This window comes from Cyanistes caeruleus, chromosome 15, assembly GCF_971803275.1.
Source record: "Cyanistes caeruleus chromosome 15, bCyaCae1.hap1.1, whole genome shotgun sequence".
Classification (NCBI taxonomy): Eukaryota; Metazoa; Chordata; class Aves; order Passeriformes; family Paridae; genus Cyanistes; species Cyanistes caeruleus.
This window is the reverse complement of record NC_141715.1, coordinates 4,980,190-4,998,790: the sequence shown is the minus strand read 5'-3', so window position 1 is coordinate 4,998,790 and position 18,601 is coordinate 4,980,190. Positions and strand designations below refer to the sequence as shown.

Sequence of the window (18,601 nt, the reverse complement as noted above, 5' to 3'; positions counted from 1 at the left end):
ACCTGATGGCACAGGCTGTTCAGTTCTAAGCACTGCTAACCCCGTGTATCAGTGTGCACCTGTAGGAAATACTAATTTTTATCAGTGAAAAGGCCAATTTCTATCTCAAATGCTGCCCTGTTAGAAGTGGTTTTAAGCTGTATTTAATTATTGTACTTTAACCATGTCTAGATTTAGATGGGGTTGAGGTGCCCTGGATGTTTTCTTTGCCAATGGTGGCTAAATGAGTCTTTTCATGTCATGCCAAGCTCTACCTGGGTTTAATGACATATTTCTGGCTGGGGTCTGGCCCTGGAGTCAGCAGCCTCGAGCTGTGTCTGACAGGAACCCATCCTGCTTTGTAACGAGGGCATTCTAAACACCCTGATGTTCCATGGTCCCCTTTTAGCTGGATTGGTTTTCAGCACAAAATCAAAGATTGCTCTGGGGCACCTAAGCACTGAAGGCAGTTCAGGCACTGCTGTTCAGGCTGGCTCTGCCAGGTGCTGTATTTCTGCTCTGTTCTTTAGGATTTACAGCACGTTAAGGCAGCGTTTCCCCATGGCAGCACCGTGACACTGCTTTATTTTATGGGTGAATTAGAGTATTTCAGGTATTTGCTGACTTTGTCGAAGTCCAGAAAACCTTCTCTCTCTGAGAGCCGGCAGCAGGAGATGTTTGCATGGGTGAACTCGAGATCTCTCCCATGTGGAGGCTGAAGAGGGATGTTTGTGGATGTTTGGCAAGGGGAGAGAACATTAAGGGAGTTGTGATTTGCAAGTGCAATGTGGCTGTGTGGTGGAAGGCAAACCTCTGGGGCTTGCAAGTGCTTCTCTTTCCTTGTGGTCTTTTTTAACTTGCATCAGCTTTCTGCAAACTCCTGACAACTGTTCCTAGAAAGCTTCAGCATCCTCCCACAGCCCCAGGTCTGCTCAGTCTCTTCTGGCTCCCCAGTGCACTCCCCAGTCACCTGCTCCCCCTTTTCTCATCCCTGATGCTGTGCCAGATCACATTGTGCCCTCTCCTGTGTCCTCCTGCTCTGTCCTTTCTGACAGATTCCTGAAGAGCCTGAGGATTCCTTTCTGAAATCAAAGCACTTAAAGGCTCTAGGGCTTTACCAGGCTTCTGTGCTGGTTACCAGTTCAAATTTAGTTTCTTTCTCTTCAATTATATGATCCACATAGGAAAAAGGACATTTTGGAAGTGAGGCTGGTGTTTTTAAAGTTTTGTTGGATCTGATACACTCTCCAGGCTAACAGATCTCTGCACTGAGTGTGGGGCCTGTGTCATCCATGGGCTTTGTTGACTCCTACCTTCCCTGTGGTTGTAAGAGCTGCAGCAATGGGTGGGACTTCGTAAACAACAAATTTATCCAAACTTCTCAAAGTTTGCAAAATGACCAAAACACAATTGTTTTTCCTAATACAACTAAAGTTGGCTTAAAGCATCAAAGCAGAGGCATGTTCTCAGGAAATGCAGCAGAATTTGATGCTATACATGGCTTTTAAAAACAACAGTTTGAAAATAATAACCTGAATTTGTAAGGGAAAACCCTGCTCAGATTCTGGCTTGACACTTGGCTGACAGCTGTGTGTCCTCCAGGTGCCACAGGATCCAATAAACTTGTATTTTCTCTAACAGTTGGGATACCAGCTTATCCCAGTATGTTCCACAGAGATAAACAATAACATTACAGAGTAAATTGACTTTGGAGATAAGTAACTTAATCAAAGGATGAAAGATTTTCTTAGCAATGATGTTGAATAGTAGATGGAGGGGTATTCATTTCTTTATTCATTTTCCAACAGGATATGGGTTAGAAGTGGCAGCAACATAAAAATCTCTGAGCAGTGACAGATCAGGACAGCAAAAGCAGATTTTACTTCTGACCACTGTTAATGCAGGCCCATTGTAAAGCTCACTGATTCCAGGGAGAGTAGACTGCAGCCAGTGCCAGAAAGGTTGGGAAGTTTTATCTTAAGTGTTCCAAAGAGAGTCCCTCAACCAAACAAAATTAAACTTAAAAAAAAAAAAAAAAAGAGGAAAAAAGGGAGAAAAAAAAGAAAAGAGACAAGCACATCTGAAGAAGATACAGAGAAGTCAGTTTTGGGTGGCAAAATAGAAATGTGCTGAGTTCAAAAGATATTAAAGTTAATAGTGGTCAAGTTAATACCTTTGATAGAGAAGTATAGTATGTGTGTGTAAAAAGCTTATGCTCTCATGTCCTGATCCTGTAATAACATCCACTTAATGTGCTATCAGCTATGGTAAAGAGATGGAAAGGTATTGGGACCTTCTAGTAATAAACAGCATTCTTCAACCTGGAATGTACTTCAATTATAGAACATAAATAATATATCCCAGAACAGTTTCAGAGCACTTACTTGTTTGTGTAGAAGTTTTTGTTGGGATGCATCAAAAAATGTTTTTTCTCTGGTTAGCATAATTCTGTGGTGCTGCTGTAAATTTTGTTTCCATTGGGTTAAGCTGAGGTTTTCACAGCACATCCCAGCCCTGCAGCGCTGTGCTTGCAGAGTGGAGCCCTGGGAACACCCTGGCAGAGCTGTGTGGGCACATGAACCACAGGAGGAGAGGGGAAAGCTGGAAAAGTGATAATCTGTCCCAGCTTTTGCAAAACATCTGTCCCTGGCTCAGTGTAAAAGGGATGAAAAGGATAAAGAAAGGTGCTGACTTTTCCTCACCAGTGAGTTAAGGACTCTGCCATCCTAAATTTGGAAATGAAGCTTGTTAGTGAGCTGGAAAACAAGTTAATGTTGATGCCATGCACTTGGGGCTGGAGAAGCTTGTTTCAAATTTGTGATGAGGAGTTCTGCTTGAACCAGTAACTGTGGAAGTGAGACCTGTAGTTTAACTGTGACACTGAGATGAGTGACGGGATTGTTTCCTTTTTAATTTAGAGTAAGAGGAAATCCACTTAGATATTGTTCCATCACTGAAGGCTGTATCACACAGCTGCCTCTGGTACAAACCTGTCAGCTCTTGTTGGGAGAACTGGGTTCATTTCATTTCTCAATTACTTTGAGGATCTGTCCTGTTAAATGGAAGCTGGTTGCTACTCACTGCTGAAGCGAGTTCAGTGTTGCTTTTTCCTCCCACAAATGTGCTGCCAACCCTTTGAAGGCATTATTTGACAAGGACATATGCATTGCAGTAACTTCATCATTGCTTTCAGTTGAACTGGCAGAAGAAAGAATAATCCCCTGAAAGAGCTTCAGTACAAGGGCAGATGTAAATGTTTGAGTCTGAGGAGCCCAAGAGATCTTATTTTATAGTCTAAGCAGACTGTAATAATAGGAGTAATAATAATAAAAACACTTAATAGTGTAATGCAGTGTTGGCAGCTGGAGAGTTAGACAGTAACCTGCAACTTAATGCTTTTGAACTTGAGAAGCAGCTTTGGTGAAAACCAAATGCCTGCTGAAGAAAGGAGTTTATATTATTTCAAATTGGAAGTATTTCCATGGCATTTCTTGGGTTCGTTTTCAGAAAGTATTTACTTACGTGCAACAGCAGCAAAACCTGTGCAGTGTCATAGCACTTTCTAACACAGCAAGATATTAATTACACTCTTGAATCTCATAATGTAACACTGATGCTGTTTTGATGGGAATAATTCCTTCAACAAGGATGATTAACCACTTATTTCATTTTTCCTGGATACTGTTAGTTTGTACTTGGATAACAAAAATCAATGCTGATCTTTGGCAGTATCACAGTATTCTACTGTATTAACCTCAGTCAACATATTCTTCATTTTATTATTGCCTGCATTCCGTAATTGAGTTCATTTCCCATCTCACCATCAGCCCCCACCAGATTTCTAATGGTGAGTGTTGCCACTTGAATTGCAGCTCTCCTATTTCACTATTTGTTTTGTTGGCAGGGAAAAAAAAAAAAAAGCCTCCAAACAGCTGAGTGCCAGTAGTGCTGATGACTTCTGTTTTATTTATGTTTTGCACTGAGCCATGGTGAATGATAAAGTGTGTCTGGGACACGGCTGTGGGCAGCACTCTAAGTGTTATAGTTGGAAATGTGCCAGAATTGCATTGCTACCAATTTTTTACTATTAGCCTTCTGGAAGGAGGGGTTCAAAGTCTCATTTTATTCCCTTCTTCACCTGTGTCACCTTTGCAGTAAATGAATGTGAGATCTATACCAGAGCTGGAGCTGACAGGGTGAGCTGTCGCTCCCACAGCTTCCAGCAGGACTGTGAGGAGCCAGGAGCATCCTTTGGGATAACGGAGAGCTTGGCTTGGAGCTGGAGCCTGTGGTGGGTTTGTGCTGCTGCTGTCCTGGAGCTCAGCAGGAAACTCTGAGCTTGATCCCGAGGAAAAGGCAAAGAGCAGTGGTTGTTCCCTGCCCAGCTGTGGGGGACTCACGTCCCAGGCTGTAATTAGAGGGATACCTGCTAATGAATTGGTGTAATCCCCTGCTGTGCTCAGAGCCTGCTGGGGGATCTCTTCTCCTGCGTTTGCAGAGGCAGGTGACCTTGCTAAATACTTGGCAGTAAAAATGTGTTTTCCCTTGCCTGTTTCGCAGCCTTCTGGCTCTGCCAGTGGAGCTCTTCTTTATTCATTGAAAATATTTACCCAGGGTTAGTTTTAGGGAAAGAGGGAAGTTAGAAGAATGAACATGAACATGTTCCATATGTGCCATACCCATCTACATGAATGCACACACATATGGAACTCTCATTTCTTAATGGCCACACTAGCAATAAAAATAAAAGAAATTTAATATTTAAGCAAGGAGTTATGTTTTCAATTATTTTTCAGTCACCAGCCACTTTAAATATTTAATCTTTTCTACGCCCAACTAATTTATTCAATTGCAGTTAGGTAGATTGTAATTAATTTTTGATGAGACAAACTAATACTAATTTGGATATCTACTACACTGTAATATTTGCTCACAGATGTGTTGTTTAGCTTCTAGATACCTCTTTTTTACCCTTGCTGAAGTTGCAAATGCTCATCAGTGTTGCCACAAGGCCCAAGCTGCACCTTAAGCTGTAGGATACACAAATAAAAGGATGAGTGTGCTGGGTCAGAGCAGGATCCAGCCAGCTCTTGTCCTCACCCCAGTGGAGATAAATAGTTGATGCTAAAGACAAGAATTAAGAACAGGGCAAAGGTACAGCAAGGCTTCCTGAGAGAGAGAGAGAGAGAGAGAGAATCTCCCAGGCTTCATTGATTTGTGGCATGGAAACATCCCAAGATGGGAATGGTGTCTTCAAATTTAATATTTGAGCTTATTTGTTACATCTAAAGTATACAGTTATTTTCTATAATTCACGCTTTCCATCGGCAAAGGACTGAGATTCTTCCAAGGGAAATACTTCCTTTTTACTGGAAAAATGTCTTGTCTGCCTTTTCTGATTAATGAGAACATCCATATGCCGGCTTTTGTGAGTGGAAGACGGATCTGATACCACTTAGCTATGTTAACTGAATGTAAAACTCTGAAGTGGTGGGATAATGAAAGTAATTTGCAGTTTGTCGGCGTGTTCCCTCTGATCAAAGATGAGTGGGGGAGCACAGCAACTTAGAAACAACACAACAAAACTGCCATTTCTGGGACATGGGGCATTTTTTGCAAGTTCAGACTTGGTTTTGTTTCAGGTGGGAGCAGTGCCAGCTCCCACGGCAGGTGCAGGCTGTAATGGATGATTTTCGTGTCAGGGATCATGTGGATTTGAGTTGGAAAGGATCTCAGAGACCATCCAGTCCCACCTCCTGCCATGGGCAGGGACAGCTTCCACTATCCCAGGTTGCTCCAAGCCCCATCCAACCTGGCCTTGGACACTTCCAGCCTGTCTGGGCACCCTGTTCTCACCCTGCAGCTGTGGGATGCTCCTGAGGCTCCGGGCTTGGCAAGAACTGCCCAAAGCCAAGGAGGTCCAAGAAGTGTCTTGGCAGCTCTCTGATGAGTTCTCCAGGGTCTGTAACTGTGAGAGGGAAACCAGCTGGACACTGATCATTAAGTCAGGAGTGACCTACTGAATGTGAAGGGGTTTTTCTGCAAAACTCTGCTGGTTTGGGCAATGCAAGTGGCATACTCTTTTTTTTTTTTTTTTTTTAAATTATACATTTTCTTCTTTTTTTCCCTCGTATGGTTCTGAGCCAACAGAAATTATAGCTAGTGAGGGTTTCCATGTATTTATCTTTCGTAGCTTTTTACTTTATTGCTGACTAGGATGGTCCCTGGCCCGGTTCCCTGCCTCACATCAACAGAGTGTGGAGGAGGCACACTGCCTTCAGACTGGAGCATCTACACTTTGCTGCTCACTGGAAACCTGGCCATTGATTTAATCCCATTAAGTTGCCCCATTTCAGATCATGAGAGATAGGACTGGTGCACACTCACTTCATTTTGTCATGAATAAAGTTGTTTTCACCTCCACATCCACACCTCCTGTTACTTCTCCTCCTCGACTTTGCTGCATATTCATTGGCAAACTCCACTAAACAGGAACTTTCACAGCCCCAACCTTTCCCAGGCTGAGCCTAAGCCCCTGCACTCAGGTGCAGTGATGATCTGGCCCTGTTGCTGTTACTTCCTCTACTCAGCTGATGCTCTGCTTAATGCACAAAAATGTAGCACTGATTTCCTTTAGTGACTATTCTATGTTTCAATTTACGAGTAGAAATGAAAAAGTAATTGTAGCTGTGGTCTCCAGAGATAAAATCCCTTAAAAGCAGTAGAATTAGGTCTTACTGCTGCCTGCAGATCAAACGAGTGCAGCATCAGCTGTTCCTGTGCCCATGAGTCACTCAGCAGCCTTTTCAGCTGGCAGTCTGATTTCTCATGGTTGGCCTGGAAGAGGACAGGAGCTGTGAAGGTCCAGTTTTGTCCTTCATGTCTGAGTTCAAGAGAGGCAGGAAGTCTGTGAATGTGGTACAGCACATACCTGACTCCTGTTGTGAGTGTCCCACAAGTTGTTGTGGAACCTTTGGGGGTGTATGTAACATATGAGGTCCAGTAAAGTAATTAGTGTTAAATAAAGTAAATTTATTTGATTGTTCAGATCTGTGTGACTGTATGGGCTTCAACAAAAAAAAAACAACAACACAAAAACCCACAAAAAACCCAAACCTATTATGTACATTTGTGTGTATGATGCTAACTTCCAGTATGCACAGTTTCATGTGCTGGTTGCTGAAATATTCCTTCTTTCAAGCCCAAAACCTAATGTGTTTTCCAGATAGGTGTAGCCTCTTCATGGGTTCGTGGTTTCTTGTGAAGGTGTAATGGGATTTTGTGGTACTTGGAGCTGCCATGGGCTTTCTCCTCTGAGGGAAACCTCTTGTATCTCTGATTTTTTTCCCTTTGCTTTTTATAAAATTCGTAGGCAAAGTTAGAGTATCTTCATGGCTGCTGAGTTAATCTAGGAAAGCATCTCTGGGTGTGGTTTAAGGATGTGAGCCATGGATATATCTGACATAGAGAGCTCAGATTCTGCTCTTTCCTCAGTCCTCACCTGTTTTGTGCTGCTGTGCCCAGTTTTTCTTCACAGGCTATATTGTCTGGGTGGGGGAAGGATGATCCTTTGTGTGTTTCCATCTGCCAGGGGTTGGGGATGAGCATTTTGACTTCTCAGTGCTGCTCAGAGGTTCTGCTTGCTGGCAGTGCTGCTGCTGGTGGTCACCTCCATCGCTGTCTCTCTCCTGGTGACTGCAGTGAGGCCCCACATCCCTACTCAGCACCAGGGTCTGACCTCTTGGGAACTCTGAGCACATCCAGCACTGACAGTGGGCTAGAAAACGTGGTGATGCCGAGCCCCCTGCTCCCAGAACACCCCAGCACATTTACTAGTTTCTGACAATTGTGTTGGAGGCAGAACTTTGGGAACCTGTGGCGTGTTGGGCTGGCAGTCACAAATTCCCATCTGCTGTAGGCTCCTAAGCTTTGAGTAAGAGCCATTTTATCATGCAGAGTATTAAGACTGAGGTGGTGTCTCTGCTTTTGATATAAAAGTCCTGTTATTCTTCAGAAATTCCATAATGAATGAAAATATTCCCTCTGGAGAAGTGCATTACTTACTTCTGTGTTATGATATTGGACTGGAATAAAAAGCAGCCAGGCTGTCATTCATTTCCTGGTCTAGGGACACTGTAAAAGTACTGTAAAGCTAGAATAGCTGTGCACCACAGTTCTTGAATTCAATGATTGCCCTCTGAAGGTGCCACACATGATGGATTGTCACAGACTCTCTGTCCTGCCTTGACATTTCATTCCTATCCAATGTTGTCTTGTGTTCTGCTCTGAATCTGCCAAACAACTGACCCTAGAATTTAATGCCACACCTTCTTCTCTTTTCTTTTTCTGAGCAGCATCTTCTGCAGCTGAGGCTCTGAAATACTGGAGGACACTGCATCTTCCTCAGGGACACAGGCAAGGGAGAGCTGGAGCCTCTGGGGGGCTTGGAAAGGAATTGTGGTTGGTGGTCGTCTGAGGAACTTACCTTCACCCCAATGTTGCTCTGAAACGAGTCGTGTCCAACAGTCAGGTTTGGTAAGGTGGGTATTTTTCCCCCTGTTCTTATATTTTTGCTCTTTTCTGAATGTCTACATATGGGAAAAACAGAGCATTAGCAGCCTTTGAGTTTATTGCTGTATTCATGCCATGCTCATACTGTGTCTGTAAATAAGCTTTGCTCTCCCTGAATTTAGAAAGCGTTCACCAGGAGTGAAGTGTTTTTATTGTCTTGGGCTTGAGGGGGTGTCTGTTTATGTGAAGTTCTTTATTGAACTAAATGCTTGCTGTTGGTGAACTAAATGTGTTGCTGCTGGTGATGGATACTTGGTGATAGGAATCCATGTTTTGAAAATCCCACTTGTTGTGTTTCACTAATGACTGTATTCTGAGGGTCAGAAATGGGGAAAAAAGAAAAGGAGATGAAGCAGCCCATTTATAATTCAGCCCTGTGATTTCCTTTGTGCTTTGTATAGTCTCACTGTTTGCAAAGGATGGAAATACCACTACCAATTTCCTGTATAATCGTATTCTCCCTTTGTTGTGTAGCACTTCAAATTACTGTGGGTGTTCTCATACCCACACAAATGGTGCCCTGGCTGTGCTGGAATTGTAGCAAGGCAATATGCAACCATTTTCTAACAAGAAACTGAAGGCCAGGATGTATTATTGATGAAGATGGTGCTAGATGAGATTTTAGGGTAATACAGTCTCTGATTCTATGGCTTCTTTTACCTAGGTCAGGTTATTTCTGTGAAGGCAAAGTTTTCTGATTAAAAAAAAAAAAGACCACAGATTTAAAGCAATGGTTCCCAGATCTCAGTAGAGTGGTAGCAGATGATATTATCCTTTTTCATTTAGCACATGGGTATTGACTTCCTTTATATGACTGAACCAGCGCTATAATCTTGTTGAGAAAAGTACAGCAGCAATATAACACCTGTGCTTGGTGTTAGTGGAAGAACAGGGAAAAGAAGTCAAGACTTTCTTAAAAGCCTCTAAAATAAACCACGATACAGGTGAGGGTACATCAGTTCTCCTGCTTTTGATCTGGTTGCACTTGTCATGTTAGCTCTGGAAATTGTGGGCTCAAACTCTTATGCTCCAGCAGAGCTCTGCCAGTGTCTGGCAATTGCAGGGAAAAGTTGGTTGGAATAGCTTAAATTGGGTGCTTAACTTTTAAATGGTGAGGGTCAAGAAAGGTGAGTTCCAACCACAGCATGTGCTGTTAATTTGTACAGGAATTTCAAGCAAACAACGCGGTTGCCAGGGCGAGGTTCCCGTCATTACAGCACAGCACAGCTCTGCTTGTCTGCCTGCTCTGGTTTCTGGAAGAAGAGCTTGTTAAACATTGCTCCTGCCTTTATTATCCTCTTCATTCCTGTTTATTTCCAAGCTACTGCTCTTGTGATTATAACACTTAAAAGGGAAGGTTGCAAGAGAGGTATTTCATAATCAAGAGAGCTTCTTGACTCTCACAGAGAAAAAACTGGCCATGTTAGAATGTAGAAATCACAGCAGTTTTGTGTATTCCTTGTTTGGGTTTGAGATTTCTGAGTTGAAATATGTAAATCTTCCTTGCAATGAGGGGGTGAGTTTTGCTGGGTACCCAGGGTGTCCTGGGGTGTGTGAGGATCTGCTCCAGAGATGTTGGTTGTTGGTGTGACCATGGTGCTGCTCCTGCCTTGGACAGGGGTGTAGTAAATGAGCTCCCCTGTCATTCCTGAGCAAATCCAACTCTCACTCTAAAGTCTATACAATTTGTGTGAAACTGTTATTAAGGCATTAAACTCTAGGCTGGACTTTGATTATACTTTTGCATTTTACTTCGTGACCATCGGATCTAAAACTTGGTTCTTATTTAAATCCCTTATGGAAACTTCATCTTTAAGAAGAATATTGCAGGTTGAGGAGGTTGTGTTAAACTGTATAGATTTGGTCGAACTGTTGTTTCTCACTTAAATAGATGAGGCCTTTTTTTATTGATTCTCTTCATCTTGGGGACTCGTGATTACCAGAGTACTTGACTGCCATCAACTTTATCTGTTCCTACAACACCCCAGGAAGACACAAGTGCTACTTATCCCCATTTTGTAAATGGTGACTAAGAAACAGAGTCACTTGTAGGTCACTTTTAAGTGGCAAACATCTGTCCCTGATTTTCAGGCAGTCTAAGTGCACAAGCTGCATCCGATGCCTGCAGCTGGAGGCACACAGCCTGGCTGAGCACAAGATTTGGATGTGCATCTTCCTGAGCTCACTGCTCACACCTAATCCATTTCCTTCCATGTGTCCTGCTCTCCCAAGTAGAGAGGGTTTTAATTAAGTGATTACAGTAACACTTAATGACATCAGGACTCAACGCTTCCCTCCCTATCTCTACTGAAAACTGAAACATCTGTTCAAATCATGTGAACAGAATTCATTCATCATTGCAGCAGAGTGTTTGCTCACGTGAGATGAGCAGGTTCCCTTTTAGCAACGTTTATGAAATTGTGCTGATGGTAATCTTATTGTATGAGGAATTAAGTTTAAATGGATCTGCAGATAACGTGCAGGGCAATAGATTTTTTCTGAAATTGCTCATTTTTAGATTAGTAGAATCCAGTTAGTAAAATGCTCCGTTCAGCTGAAAAGGCACATTTAATAAATATGTAAGAGAAATTTTTAAGTAGCCATTAAACATAGTTAATAAATTTTATCTTGCGAGTAGAATTGGAAAAAAACCTGTTCATTTAATGTGTTTTATGGCGCTCATAGCAATTAATTGTCTTCATTACATGAACATAAATCCTCAATGTAATTCACCTTTTTCAGATTAATTGCTATGGAAATTTTCCCTTTGCTTTGTTTAGACCAGTAATATTATTCTCTTTTCTAAAAGCTGAATCACAACATCACATTTTTTACCTTTTCCAGATGTTCTGTAAATCAGTGCCAGTAAAAAAAATCTCTTTGTGCTCCAGGCCAGTGCAGGGGTGGTGTTGGAGCTCTGGTCAGCTGAAGCAGAGACTTCAAACCCTGCTTGACCTGCAGCAGAGCAGTGGGCAGGTCTCCCTCTCTCATTCATTGTATTATGTGGTCCAATAAAACTCATTATTTCTTTCTTCAAATTTTCTTGTTCCTTATATTATTTCATTTATTAAATCAGGAAAAAACCCTCTGATTTTATATTCCTGTGGGTTTTGGCTCTCACAGTAAGACCCTAATGCAACTTCTCAGTGTCTTTGCTGAGGGGTACACGGGGCTGTGTCTGAAAATTTGGCAGTAAAATTGTCCTCCAACATTATTGAGGGAAAACTTTTCATTGAAGCATCACAGGATTGCTGTTTGTTTCCTAAACTAAAATTAAAAGCTGTATTTTGATTAAAGCCTTTATTCCTCTGGATTGAATTTTGTGCACCAAACACTACAAGAGGACAGCATACAGGAACATGTTTTACATATGGCTTTTTATCAATGAGCAGGCTGAGCTTGTTTGCATGAGTAACATTTATGCAAATACCTTATAGTGTTCTCTGGACTGTTTTGCCAGGGGAGGAAATAAAACAGCTATTATATTTGCATGTTTTTGTTGCAAGATCAGCAGACTGGCTGTTAAGGTGTCAATTCCCTTGATGATGCCACTTCTGCAGCCCCATTCACTCAGCTTCTCCTGACAGGGTTTTATTGCATCCATCAACCTGACACATATCAAAGCACAATTTCTGATAACAAATATCTTGTTGTAAAATGAATTAAAAAGGTGATAGCAGCGGCAGAACTGAGTTGAATTGCTGAAAGAAAACAAGAAACTCCAAAACTAACATGAGATTCTTAAGATACCAATCACAGAACAGTAATATAATAGTCTTTTACCTGTTCTCCTGAAGTACTGAGAAGTCAGTGGGTCTGTCTGAAGTCATACAAATGGTTTTGCTCGTGGCCTTCTGCTCTCTGATGTTTGTAGTCATGATTCAGAGAGTGTGGTGAAATTGGGGTTTGTTTTCTTCTGGAGACCTTTCCCCTGCGAGGACCAGCAACCTCCTTGTAGTAACTGCACTCCAGCCCTGCAGAGACCTGAGACTGAGGAGCAGGAAATGCTGGCTCTGAGTGGAGCACACTTCCTTTCTCTGAGAAAACAAAACACTTTGGAGCCCCTTGTCCTCTGCAGAGCTGCTGCTTGGCAGCCCATGGGCCATGTCTTAGCCAGAGTCCAGCCAGTGTGGAAAAGGGCCTGTGTTTCATTGGGCTGCAGATGTTCTGAAATTAGCTGGCTCAAAACCTTTGTCTGAGAACAGATTTTCTCTGTCTCCTTGCAACCTTCTCCTGTCTGTTTTGCTCTCTTCATCCTGCTTTTCTATTCCCTTTGGTTTTGCATCTCTCAGAGGACAAGCAGCATCTGGCAGGGCTGCCTTTGCACTGGTACTGCTCTCACTCTGCCCAGGCTCACTTACCTCTGATTTTTGGCTAGCATGCCCTGTAAAATACTAGCTAATAATAATAATCATGCTTTTTGCTCTGTGGCAGGCCTGCTTTCTGGATAAGTATCCACTGACAGTTTGCAGCCCAGCAGAGAGGAAGAGGAGGGCAGCCAACAGTTGATGTGGAAAATTAATTATGAACTGCCATCCTCCTGCCATGTAGTTAAGGCAGTTCTGCATTGCAAGCTTTACATCCAGCTGCGTGTCTCCTTCCTCAAATAGTGGGAATGCTGCCAGCACAAAGCTTAGTGGAGAATGTCTCATATGGGACTGATCACTCAGGGTGCTCTGGAGCCTTTACTGCTCTGCTTTCAGCTGTGACACCACCCAAGGAGTAATTTTTTACCTTTTGTTGGATGAATCTTTACCTTAATTGTGCATCCAGGTTGATAAAGATTTGTGTGTGCTGTGGGGAAGTCACCCATGTCCCCTCTGCAGTCAGGGAGCAACATTTTTGTGTTCCAGTGTAGTGGTGACTTGGTAATGTTCAGGTTTAGAGGAGCTGCAGCTTTTTATATTTTCATCCTTCAGGATGAAATATGAATTTACTTCATAATGATCCTCAGAAACTGGCCTTGTAAATGGAAGGGGGTGAGTGTGGCAGGCACCAGGCAGCCCTGGGAATGCAGTTACCTAAAGGAGCAGTTCTGTCCCTGGACAGCCTCTGTCTTAAGGGTCACAGAGGCAATTGCTGGAAGCTCCAGCACCGTGGGTAGTTCAGGAGCTGCTCTGGTCTCACAATTGAAGAGTGGCTCCCACTGCCTTGAGCTGAGCCCTGCAGAGCCAGCACAGCCCAGTCTGAGCGCCAGGGATGCCCTTCCTTAGGGACCCCTTCAGGATATGTGAAAGTCTGAAATAGGGAGGGTTTTGGGAAGCCCTGACAAATTTCTGAGTGGCTATTGGGGGCTGAGCTAAACAAATGAGCATTTGGTGTAACTTTCCTGAATGAAGCCTTTGTTTAGTCCAAAGGGTATTGAGGGGTGTGATGGAAACAGCCTTGTAAAGCCACAGAAGTTAACAGGTGTGAGGTGTTATGGAAATATTTTATAACAGTGTCTCTTCAGACCAGAAAAACCCTTCTGGCTGCTCAAGTTTTCAGATAAGGTACCAGAAGTCTCCACTTTGTACATTTTTATTACAAAATTCATTGTCACAGTTGCTGACTGATTTAATGGTTAACTGAGGGGTGATCTCTAAGAAATACCTTGGATTTTGTAAAGGCAGCCAAATTGCTGCCTGGTGGAAGTCACTGACTCAAATCATGATGGTGTGAGCCTCATCCTCTTCCTGAGCTCTGCCTCCTGATTGATATAAATTCTACTTTCTTTCTAGTGCTGTCATGCTGATTTTTTGCAGCCAGGAGACTGTATTTGGAAGCACAAGCCCATTGCACAGGTTTAGATGTGCTGCAAATAATTATGAATGTCTAATGAAGGGAAGCTAAAACATACTGAAAATGTTTGGAAATAAGAGGGAATGTGTGCAGCCAAGCGTTAGCTGTGAATGGAGAGTTCTTGTTGGCATCGTTTAATGGGAACTTTCCAGCTCGTAGTTTCTGTGGTGAATATGTAGATAACAGCAAAACCAAAAAGACAGGATTGCTGTAGGGAAATGGAAGGAGACTTTCACCTCTGGGGTAAAAGGGACAATGAAGTGAGCAGCATTTCTGTTTATGGGCTGACACCCCCTCAGACTTTGCCTTCCAGTTACTGGGAAGGGGCCCCACAGCACTGGCCTCCTCCAAACAAAGTTGTATCTTTTTCCTTCACCACACCAAATACCATCTGTTTTTTTACTCCTGACTGTCCAGGAAAAAAAGAGGGAGAATTTTTTTCAACTTTTTTCTCTCTGTGTGTTAGGTGGGGTAAGGTAGTTCCATTTATATCTCTCCAGACAAACTAGGTGCCTTGGACAGGAGTGGCCAGATGCCTTTTTGTCCACCTCAGGAAGTGGTGCCTGATCTTTGTGGAGATTCCCTTCTTCCTTTCTTCCCCGTGCTGTTGTGCTTTCCAGCCTCAATGCCGTGTGAGAAGGAAAACTTCAGTTTATGTTGAATAAAGACTTGGGCTTGAGCAACCATCAAATTGATGTGTACTCAAACTCTGTTGTGATGCCATCACCCACATGGATGGAGAGGCTGAAAAATCAAAGCATTCTGAATGAAAAAGCACCATGAGGGTTAGGATTATTCCATTTCCCTGGCAGTGCCTCTGTCAGGTACTGGAGGTTCTCAGCTTTTCTCCTTCTGCCCAGTCATATTCTGAAGGGTCTGCACCAGCATGCTGGGGAAGAGGAATAATAGTAATAATAGTAATAATAGTAATAATAGTAATAATAGTAATAATAGTAGTAATAGTAATAATAATAATAATAATAATAATAATAATAATAATAATAATAATAATAAAGACAATTCAATAAGTTTTCTACAAATCCCTTTGCATTTTATGTGCTAGATTGGGTGGGAGAGGTGGTGCTCAACCAGCACTTCAGGGTAACACCTCCCAAAGTGTCCTTGAGTTCATGGCTGAAGTAGGGAGGTGTGAGTCCTCTGCACTGTTGTGCTGCCCCCAGGGGTGACACCAAAACACAGAGCATCCCCTGCAGTGCTCTTAAAAGGGGGGAAAACAACAACAACAACAAATCTTTCTCCTTAGGAAGGCTTGCTTGCACCTGTCCTTGGCTCAGGAACACGGGAACAAGGTGGTGGGCAGCCCTGCACTCCGCTTGCTTTCTGTCTGGGAGGAATTTCTAGTTGTTAATGATTAATTCAAACCTTTCTTGTCACGAGTACAGTCTGCACAGAGTGATAAATCTGTGGTGGGTTAGAGGTGGAGGTTGCTCAGTGCTGACAATTAGTTTGAGCCACAGGCTTTGCTTTCATTGGCATTTTCACAGCATTAACCTGGACCTTGTCAATTAAAATGCAGACACATTTTGATGAGGGACATCTTCTTCTAATGATAATTGTAATAATATCACTTTTCTTCATTTAAAACCTGTCAGGCAGGCCATGTTTCCTGGAAAATAACTGCCCAATTTTCACATTGCCTAAATAACTAGGAAGTATCTTTCAGTTTTTTTGAGCTGACACTTCATCACCAATAACTAAAAGCATATGAGGCCAGAGCTGTTAATCTTCGAACACTTACCAACTTCAGTCAAGGTAATTTGACTTTATCTGCTAAAATAAGCAGGTTTATTAGCCTTCACTTTAGGGGCTAATAAACATTTGATAATTGCCTCAAGTCATTGATGAGGATTTATCCTATTTAGGTCTTCTATTTGACAGTGTAGCTCCAGAGCATGTCCTAGGCAGTGATCCATTTCTGCAGCTCACCTGTTCATTAGTTGGAGGAGGAAGCGTGGTGTAAAGGTTGATTAAGGAATTTGCTGAGCTGCACAAGAAGTCTGCAGCAGAAGTAATCCTGGAAATCCACTGTCTCTTCTTGTATATTAACTGCAGTGGTTTTTATGTGTCTGTAAATACATTTAGAATCTCTTTTCAGGCCACAAAAATTACTATTTAATAGTTGCAATGGAAGTGGTTTATCAGGTTTCAATTGGAAACCCGTTGTGGTTTTATTTTAGCATGGCATGAAAAATAAAAAACATGAAAATCGTGTTTAGTTTTGCATGGAGAAATACTTTTCATTTTTCTGAATGGTGGTTCATAAGTGAAATTCTTCACAAATAGGCAGAGTAGGGAAGCAAAAAAAAACATATCAAGTAGAACTGTGTAGACTTTGCAGTGTGTCTGATCTGAGCTTGTCCATGTGGGTGGAAAATGCTGCACTTCTTTATTAAAACTTGCTTCTCCTCTGTTCCTTCTCTGAGAGGTGCAGAAGAAGGAACTTTGATTAATTATGAGCACTTCTACATGATGCCATAATATAAATAACAATAACGCACCTTATATCTATAGCAGCTGGAAAAATGTCCTCAGTTGTTTGTAGTTCAGAACTCAGGGCACAGAATGGACTCTGAGTAGGAAATCCACACACAAAATACTGCACTGAAGAAAGACTGAGGAATGATAACTGAGAACTAAATGGGCTTGGGCTGCTGTGCCTGTATTCTAGAAGTTTATAGTTGTGCTTTCAGTCCATGCAAAGAGTAATCCACCTCCTCTGTGGCAGAGCTTTCCTTTTCCCTTTGCAGTATGAACTGGCAAGCCTGTAATCTGCATTCTGGTGCATATGGAAATCACATTTACAGCAGCATAGCTTGAAGGCTGTAAATATTATCAGATATTTTTTCAGTGAGCCTTCATCAACCGAGCTGTGTATCTCACCACTCTCATTTTTTTAAGAGTGCATTAGGGGTGATCAATAAAACCTGACCTACCTTTGCAAGTTAAATAGGCCTGATTTTAAATGGCCAGGCTTAAAGAGATTAAGATTTGCTAACAGTGATTGAAAGTGCAAGTAAGGTCCATTTACATGCCATTTCTTTTCCACTTTTGAGGTTTGAATTGCAGTGGAAAATGTGTCACATTGGACATTAAAAGCATGGAAGTGGAAGGTGATGCCTTGTTGTGCATGTCTTTCTGTAGGAGCTGCCCTCCTACCCTGCACTTCACCATGTCTTACCAAAAACATAATGTAATTAAGAGATGTGGAACACACCTGACTGTGCAGAGTGAAGGCTCTGAACTTGGACTGGGAACAGTATTTCCTGTTGATGCTTTTGATTTTTGGGAGATGCCCAAGGAGGAAAAGAGAATGTTGCAATAAACAAACAGACACAACATAATAGAAATAGATATCTGTTGTTTAACCCTTGGAGTACATTGTGGAAATGGAGCAGCACTTCCCTGCCACATAGGTCTGGCTGGCCATGAGGAAAGGATGGATTGGTGCTGTAGAGCAGGCTTTTATTTCCCCACCTCATGACTTTTAAGCATTTAATTTAAGAATCTGAAAGCCATGTGGAATGGTCTTGTGTTGTGAAAGACAGGTTTGGTTATACAAATGAATATTTCATTTCCTGAAAGTTAGTCTGAAAGGTGTTGCAGTAAGCAGGTCACTGAGTCAAACGTGCTGGAATAAAAACTCCAGGCAGGAATGCTGTGTCCTGCAGATGTTATCTCTGTTACAAAGAGCTGCTTGAGAACATTTTAAACATTTTTTGCCATTTGTTTGTCATAGCCACCCAGCTATCTTGTTGTGATAGTTCTGATTACTGTGGTGCCTCTGGTTCCAGCTGAGATTGGGTGTAGTACATGCATTTACTGATGGTGTGTCTCAGTTTCACAAGATCATTTTGTGCCAGCTGCTCTTCCTCTCCTCTGCAGGGCTCCCACTGAGAGCAGGAGGAGTGTGGACTCAGTGAGAGCCATCAGCAGGTGCTCAGATCACTCTGTTCTCTTACACGGAGCTCGTGTGTGTGAATTTTAGCTTTAGGTTTGTGTGCATGCATGCTCATACTCTGTTGGACTAGTTATTAACAAAAATTACCATTAAAGTTGTCCCTAAATGCTATTCTCTGTCTCTATGGGTGTAGTTTGAGCCCTGCTATGCTCAGTGCTGGGGAGTGAGGGCAGACATGGCAGCCCTTGGCCCGGGGATCTTTTGTGTGAAAAATCTGAGTGCAGTGGGAGAAGGAGACACGGATTGCCAGCGAGTGTGGAGGCAACAGATGGAGCGAGCGGTGGAGATGAA

General features: G+C 42.5%; 1 protein-coding gene across 11 annotated transcripts in view; it reads left to right on the top strand.

Annotated features, from left to right (window-relative positions):
• Positions 1-18,601, top strand: part of SGCD (sarcoglycan delta) — a 301,761-nt gene that overhangs the window by 98,253 nt on the left and 184,907 nt on the right. For 10 of the 11 annotated variants that reach the window (XM_086852001.1, XM_086852006.1, XM_086851997.1 and 7 more), the window contains one exon: positions 8,334-8,519. The gene's annotated coding sequence lies outside the window, so the exon portion shown is untranslated. Of the gene's footprint in view, positions 1-1,776; positions 1,941-8,333; positions 8,520-18,601 lie in introns of those variants that run through there. The other variant, XM_086851999.1, reaches the window with a different exon arrangement.